Genomic DNA, 8,697 nt, shown 5'->3' with positions numbered 1-8,697 from the left:
ACTGTTATATGACTAATAAATGTTGTAGTGGTTGCTATAGTTATGGCTGAAAAGTCCCTTTGCACAAGTCCTTTATATACAAATAAGTGAGTTTTATGGCTTAAAAAAAAAGCCTCAGTGAGCTTAGCTGTTGCCTGACGGCAGCAGTCTCCACCTCTGGGACAGTTACTTGCTAAAGGCGTGATTCCCAGTCTCAGTCAGTACTTTCCACGTGTCCCTCAGAAAAGTTGCAGGACCAGGTCTTAATGCCAGTAGACAGTAGTGCCCCTTTTCTTGATATTGCTTTTCTTCATTTTTCTGTGCAAAAACTTCTAGAGATTCTTTTCAGTGATTTGACTGCCTCAAGGGACAATATGTATTAGAAATCTTGCGTGCCCCAAATATGCACAGTAGCAGCAAGATTAGAAGACAACAGCTTTATGTGCAAGGGAATTTATAAGAGCATCTGTTGCTTGTACCTATTTAAAACTTAGATATTTAAAGTATTTTACATTTTAAATGAGGACGAGGAACAGCAAAATGAAGTGGGCAAACAGCAGCTAAGAATGGAAATCATCACTTGCAAAGCCAGGGGACTAAAGCGTAGCCAACCCATGTGGAAAGGAGAGAGGGCTCACCCGGTGAGGAAGGGGTAGTGGGAATTTGAGCCTGACCAGGGTGCAGGCAGCGTGCTTTCGAAGAAGGTATGAAAACTGCTGCCAGTTAGAGGCACTAGGACACCCCTATTTTAGCAGCACTCCTGAAGATGTAATTCCTCATGTGGAGCTTTCCAGATCAATTTGCCTCCTTTGTCAAGGTGAACTGGAGTCATGCACATACTGTGGAAATAATAGACAAGAACATCCTGACTTCCTCTGTCTTTCTCATTTTGCAAGAACTTCTGCTTAGCAGCCTTGAAGTTATTCAGGAAAGGGGTGTTAAAAGCAATTTTCACTTGTGTATCAACAACACAATAAAAAAGGCATTTTTGCTACAAAATTAGACTATCCCCAAAGAAGCAACTAGCTAAAATACAGCTAGAAGAAAGGTAATTCAGAAAGCAGCAGTAAAATTAATTTGGTCTCAGTGCTTTGGGGTGAGCTGTATAGCACCACAGATCCGTTGTTTCCATAAGGTTATGATGTATACGTACCACCACGTAGTCAGCAGGAGTTCCTGCTGAACACAGGCTGTGGGCTGTGGGTGTCCCTGCAGGCTTCTGCCCAAACACATAGGTTCCCTGTCTGCTGCCGCTCCTCCTTCATGGTATTCCTGCTCCTGGTGGCCCCACAGAGGGAAACGGCTGCCAAGGTCTGGGGTGTCAGAAGGGTCAATGACAACTCACGTTTGTTCAGCACTTGCTGTGCCGTACCTTCTGTCCTTGGTCTCTGCTTTTCTGTGTCAATGCTGACAGCAAGGTCCCTAGGTCTGTGGGGCCAGGACCATGCTACATGGTGCCCTCTCTCGGTGCTGTGCCAGCTACAAGTCTGGAGGCTTTAGTCTGGTAACAGCCTGTGCAGAAAATGCTGTTGGGACTCATATTTGTAAAAGACAAATGGACAAGTGAAATACAGAGAATACGAAGACATGCTTGTCCTTCTGTGCTGAAAGGAGCACGAGGTGTAAGGAAACCCCGTGATACTTATTAAACTCCCGCTGCACTTTGTGCAGCATGATAGTGGATACGCAGGCAATCACCAGAGCTTCTCATCGGATTACCAGAAAATTGCTGCATCATGTTATTAGATATGCTGAAAACTGTACGGTATTTAGTTTCAAACGCAGGGTCCATCTTCTGAGAAGGCAGTGGTTTGTTCAGAGCAGACTCAGAACAACCTGCAATACTATCCTGCTCTCGCGGACGGACTTTTATAGCAAGGCTGGTCTGACATCCATCAAACGGAGCGGAAAGGCAGAAAGAAATTCTCCACATCACGATGTAGTGCAAGACGGAAAAACTACAGCCAGCAGAGCTAACTAACCCTGGCAGAGCAACCTAGTAATGCGGCTGTACAGCTTCCAGTACCTAACCAACTGCATTGCTTTATAGAACCATGCCCAGCTTTCAGTGAGCTTAGGGTGCAGGTTGCATGAGCGCTTGACAAGGTAGTCAGTCATTCTGCAAACGTGTCTCAATCAAGGCAAAATAGGGGAGGTCAGCCTCAGAGCTGAAGAACAAACCAGGCATCCTGGGCTACTAGTTTTGCTGCCTGTTATTCTATAAGGAAAAACAATTTGGAAAAGCTGTAGGTATTGTAGGTACTGTATTGTGCACTCTCCAGTTAGCTGGGGGATAGGTGAGTGTGAGTGGAGAAGGAAAGTGGGGCAAGGGATGTGACACGGGGAACAATGCTGCTGTCATCACTTTTAGGAAATTCATCTGTTTGCATGTGAGGACTTTAGCTGCAGCAGCCTCCATTGGATTTTTAGAGAACAAGGTGTTGCACCATTGAAATATTTTGTCAGAATTACAGGTGTCTTAATATGAATCCATGTTGCCAGTAAAACAAGGTCCGCAAAGCGGCTACCACAGCTAGGACGTGGAAAGGCCAGGAGAAAATACAGGGCGAGTGCACAGGCCTTTTGTAGAGGACAGCAAACCTGTGGGTGTCCTCCTGCTCATGGGGACATTGCAGGCGACAGGCACCAGCTCAGAAGCCTGAGAAACTCAGTTGTGCGCCCCGCTCCTGTGTGAGATGTGATAGCAAGGAGAGACAAAACTCATAAGAAGGTAGATTTTTTCAAGCCAGTCTTGAGAAAGAGATAAGCTTAGAAATGGACTAATGTAATAGATGGACATAGAATGAGAAAAGAGCATGTTGGCCATAATTTTGACAAGGAAAGAGGCAACAATTACCGCCTCATCAGTACAGGCAGGGACTGCCCATGCAGGTAGACATATCTGTCTGGGTTTGGCTTGTTTCCAGTTCCCATGAGGCAGAAGTGCACCTGGCCTTTGCCGAGTTTTGCTTGGTGGGACCTACAGAAATAGATGCCAGGGAGTGCCATGAAGGCCAAGGAGAAATGTTTGAATAGCGGATATTGAAGCAGCTTCTGTTGGGTTGGATCAGATGAGGCCAATGGCATGGAGGGAGCTGAGGGATTCCAAGGAGTGACAGAAACCATTTCAGGAGGCTACACCAGACTGCCAAGCCTAGGTTTATGGCTGGGATTCCTCTCTCCTAAGAGCAACAGAGATAGAACCTGGAATCAAATAGATAATTAAATGTAATCTGGTACTCCCAAAACTGAAAAAGATCTCATCTTGTGTCACTGTTATAATTTCCGCCGGTCCCTTGGATACTGAGCCCAGCCCAATTGGAAGATTAGCTATGCTTTCTCAGGGGCAAAGCAAGCTATGCCCTGTTGCAAAGCAAGCAACCAGCATGAAACTCAGTTCCTCCCACAGGGTGCTCCTTTCAGTTTCCCAGGCTATGGAAAAGTTCCTCTCATTCTTGAATGTATAGCAGACCAAATTAGTTAAAGCTTTGTAATTTCTGCCTGAACACTTAAGTCTATGAGGCGATGTAGTCTGTAGAAACCGGAACACGGTGTGCATATAGGATCACCACAGCAGGTGATTATACCAGAAACAGTAGCTGTTCTGAAGTTAGGGCATGATTAACTGATAGGAATTTATTTTGGAATTAGCTGTAGCTGAGGCTGGATTTGGTAGGTATGATACTCCACCTGACCCTGGAGAAAAGCAGAGAGTGCTGTCAGACATATCAGAAATGAGTCAGCTCCTACAACGAGAAAATTAGAATGCATATTGCAAAAACAGAGAGGGAACAAGGAAAACAATAATCATAGCGACATACCAAATTCCTGCAGATGGACATGAAAGACAACTCCTTTAGCAATTACACAGTCTTTAAATCACAAAAGGGAAAATTACAGAATTGCAAGGAAGAGAAAAGCACCACATTCAATAGCAAGTGTCAATCCATGAGATGAGATTTTGCGCGCATGTGATGTTCATGCCAGGCAGAACAACAAGATTAAATGTATTTGCACCAGATGCAAAGACAAGACGAGCAACTGAATGTCAGATCACGAGACGACATGAGTGAATGCACTGGGCTACGAAGACTAGCAAAATAAGAAAGTAGAATGGCCATAAACTAAAGCCATTTTTAGATTACATTATAGTACCACCACTAAGATATTGTAATTTTTAAGCATAAGACCCACAAAAAGCATTCAAACTAAAATTTTAGGTAATCCATAGAAGCCAGTGCTTTCAACTAAAGCATGTGAATTCATGATCTTAGTGAAAAAAACAAGAAAGATAGTTTATACAGTCAGCAAGATGCACAAAACCCAAAATTTTATCCAGACTTGAGTCCACCACAGCATCCCAATATTAGTGCTGTTATGATATTACCATGATGGTTTTGCATTTGTGGACTAGCTGCCATGAATTTTACCCCAGGAAGTAAATAGGATGTCTAGAATATTACATGCTTTGCAGAGTGTCTGATACGTTAAGAGAAAAAATTAGAGAGATCAATAAAGTGAATAGAAAGTAGACTTCACTGCCAAAGCATTAGAGCTCACAGCTTTAATAAAGAGCTACCAAGAAATAAAGTGAAACATCTGTTTGCACACACTCAAGCACCCCAAACAGATGATTAAGAAGAGTTCAGGCCCCAAACTTTTCAATTGGAGCTATGTTCTTCATGTGGCAGAGAAAGATATTTTCCTAGCATTCAATGCTAAAACACTGCCATGGGGACAAAAAAAAAGTCTTAGTAAGTTATTCATGCTATCCTGTTCAATAGTAAGTCATACAGCTACCAGGCTATCAGCTGAGAACGCTGCTTGGGAGCTAACGCACAAGTGGACAAATACCAGTTTCCTCAAGAAGAGGGACTGAGAGGCCTGCCAGAGATATTTACTGTATGTATACGACGCAAGTGTGTGGACATGAAGTTCATGTGGCAGACCCTTTGGCAAATCATGCTCGCAACCACATCCGTCTGCTGGAAAGAGACAGGGAAGTAAAGAGAAAATGAAAAACGACAATATTGCAACCGACTGAAGTATCATTCAATTGACACTGAGGAAAAACGGAGATGATTGCAAGCTGTGGAGTTAGAGCAGTTCCAGAAATTACCATCCCATCAGCAGGATTTTAATGTCCACTTAGTAAGGTGGTACGATGGTCTGTGCGTGCATCTGTGCTCTGTGCAATACAGGCAGACAAGGCACAGTACCTCCCAAGTGGTCTGACAAAGCCACCCTGAGAGTCTGTACTGAGTAGTGACCTAACCCCATGAGGGGCAAGAATGATGCAAACTACATATTTGTAGTCTGACAAAAAATAGTCCAAGACATTCATCAGTGTTTGAGCTCTGAGGTGAATTCCAGGCTAATCTGTCTGGTTTATAATCTATGCTGTAGACGTGTCTGTTTTATATGATGTGACCATCAGAGAACCTTGCAGAATATGTCATTTCAGACAGCACTTCTACAAAGAGGATGCCTGGACAGGGATGGGAAATTAAACTTTTAAATAAAAAAGAACTGTTAAATGAATGTAACTGAAGCAGCAAAGCTAGAAGAACTACACTACCTACAACTGACTTCTTATCCAGAGCAGTTTGGAATTCAGAAATATGGTAACTGAATAAAAATATGAGATCATCAGCCTGTTCTGATACCAAGGGCATTAACAAGACCAGTTTCAAGTAAAGAATTAAAGAGAAACAAAGGACAAACAAAACCAACCAAGGATTTCAAAATACTTCCATTTCGAAATGCGTCCCTCTTTCTTTCAAAGAGCCAGACCACTTTTGGATACTGAACAGTGAAGACAGCATAAGCATATCAAATGGTGCTGAATATAGAGGCAGCCAACTTGAGAATATGTCAGGGCCATCTGGGAACAAAAGCTTGTCTCCAGAAAATGAGCAGCATCCCCAGTGCACTTTTGCACAGGCCGAAACTGTCTTCTCATTACAAATGACATGTCTATTTGTAGTGAGTTTATGCTCCGTGCCTGGGAGTTTAATCATATTACTTCATCCTGCTGCCACAGTTGATCAAATAGCAAGGCTGAACTGGAAGATAAAATTGTTATTTTTAAGTCTATAGAATATATTTGAAAATAGAAAAAAAATTGTCAGGCCAATGTGGAGAAATATTCCACAAGGATTATCAGTAGCACCTTGGTGTAGAATCATAGCATCATAGAATCATAGAATAGTTTGGGTTGGAAGGGACCTTTACAGGTCATCTAGTCCAACCCCCCTGCAATGAGCAGGGACATCTTCAACTAGATCCGGTTGCTCAGAGCCCCATCCAACCTGACCTTGAATGTTTCCAGGGATGGGGCATCTACCACCTCTCTGGGCAACCTGTTCCAGTGTCTCATCACCCTCATCATAAAAAATTTTATGTTGTCATCCAAATATGCATGTTCCTTGGTACCCGCGGTGCAGCGCCATGAAACTCTGCAGTAATGAAAGGAGGACTGACGAAGGACGAGGGGCATGCAGAGGCCACCGCCTGCAGTGGCAGAGAGGCAGGAGAGCTCCCATCAGAGCATCGGGGAGAACCTTTCAGTGTCAAGCTGTACCCACAGGGAAAACCACGCACTTGAAGGCAAGGCGCAAAGGCAGCCACGGAAGATAGCGAAACACACGCTGTTGGCAGGACAGGTAACTCAGCCCATGTAAAGAGCCACCGACTGCACCGGAGGTCAGTTAAGGGTTGTCATCGCTGAAAGATGACACCGAAGAGAGAAGAAGGAAGACTGATGGGAGCACTGACAAAAGCACCTTCTTGGTGTGGCAGTAAAACAGTACAAGAAAGGAGCCTGATCTCGTGACCGCTGTAATACCCTGGCTCTGTAGCAGCCTGCATCCACGTGTTCCTGCCGCAGCCACCATCCAGCAACCTCTGCAACAAGACGGCTGCTTTCCCCAGGCGCTGCTCTGCAGGGTTGCACAGCCTTCTCCGGGCCATGAGCCTGAACGCAAGAAGATTTTTAAGGCTCCAGGGCTTTTTCCAGCCCTTGATCTCTAGTCATAGATGACTTCTGAAGAACTCCTGACATCCATCTGCAGTTATGGTCTGAAAGACTGCCCTTCCAAATAAGAGCTTGCAGATTCTATTGAATTAATTTAACCTGTAGGCTCATGTAAATTGGGAACACATAATCTCTTTTAAAAATCCATAATCCTTTTCCTAAGAGTGGTGAACACCAAGTACTTCTAAGGAAAATAAAAACCTTCCTAATCCTTGCTAGGTAAAAATTGCCATAAATCATAAAATATGAGGCTTAATATATCTTTCTAAATGTATTCTAACATATTTCAGATGTCACACAGATGCAAGTATTAAATAGCATTTCTTCAAATATTATTTCTTTTCTATGTTTTTGATCTCTTTTCAGTCTTGACTAGTGTTCAACCTTCATGACATGCTACAGCAATACTAGTAGTAATGTTACAGCACAAGGGTATAAAGAAATAAGTGGGGCAAGGCTTGTAGGGAGAGGAAACAGCTTTCATTAGACCAACTGATGCTAATTACATAGTGAATGAAAAACGCATTTCTTTGCCTCACTTTTGAATTTGCCAGTTGTTTTCACTCTGTGCCCCTGGGCTCTTGGGCGGTTAAATAACGAGAAGCACCCCCTGCTTCCTCTACACCCTTCTGTATTTTAGGTCATCTTTATAGTGCCCTTGCTTATATGTCTCTTTTCTAGAGTGAACAATCCCAGTTTTTATGGCTTTCCTATGCCCTGAGCCCTTTCTCTTTCTGGGAAGGACGGGTCTTTTTGCACAGGATCCTAAGTGAAAAATCAGTGATGGTCTGTGAATTGGTAATACCATAGTTTATTGTATGGCTCTTCACTGCAGTCTTTCTGTATTCCAACAGCCTGGCCACTTTTTGTCTGACACCTTGTGTTTGTTGAGCTGCCCCTATGGATCCCTCGGTCACTTCCATGAGTTAATTGAGAGCAGTTCTGTAAGAGAAATAAATACTTTAAATATTACCCTTCTAAACATGAACTATTTTGTCAGGGTGAAATATAAGTAAGCTCTTCTAAAGGATTAATTCAGATACATTGTTGTAATCTGTGCATTTTTTCCTCCCTTTCTGTTTTCTTCACTTCCAGATTATCAACAGATACATTAAACACTGGACCAAAACCAGACCCTTGCTACACCCTGCTGTTTACCTTCTGTATCAATGAACACTTACAAGGAATAAGAAAACAAAAACAAAATAAAGGCCAGGAGAAGAACTAGATTACTTCCACTGTTTTTCAAGCACAATGGATTGCACCACATTCCAGTGCCAAACAAAGGTGCTACTTACATCCTTCCTTCTTAATATAATAATTCCCATTTTTCTTACATGTATTTTTCCAAATCAAAATAATTCAGTGTTGACGTCTAAATTTTCACTTTTTATCTAAAAGGAGCAGAACAGAACAGTTTTTTCTGCAGAAAGAAGGGAAGGGGAGGGAAGGGAGGAAAAAGAAAGAAAAAAATATTTCAGACCTTAGAATTTATAAAGCTGCTACACTTTAGTAATAATTAAAGCTACACAAATAACAATCAGACATTTAATATGGCCACATCATCCTGTAATTATCGCTCAAAGTTTTTGCTACTATTTCAGCCTTTGCCTGCAAGTAGTTAAATATGTATGATTCTCTGTAACTTCATTTTTTGTGCATATTATTATGAAATTATCTGT

The sequence above is a fragment of the Mycteria americana genome, chromosome 3 (assembly GCF_035582795.1).
Source record: "Mycteria americana isolate JAX WOST 10 ecotype Jacksonville Zoo and Gardens chromosome 3, USCA_MyAme_1.0, whole genome shotgun sequence".
Taxonomy (NCBI): Eukaryota; Metazoa; Chordata; class Aves; order Ciconiiformes; family Ciconiidae; genus Mycteria; species Mycteria americana.
The sequence above is the reverse complement of the archived record's forward strand: the minus strand, read 5'-3'. Positions refer to the sequence as shown.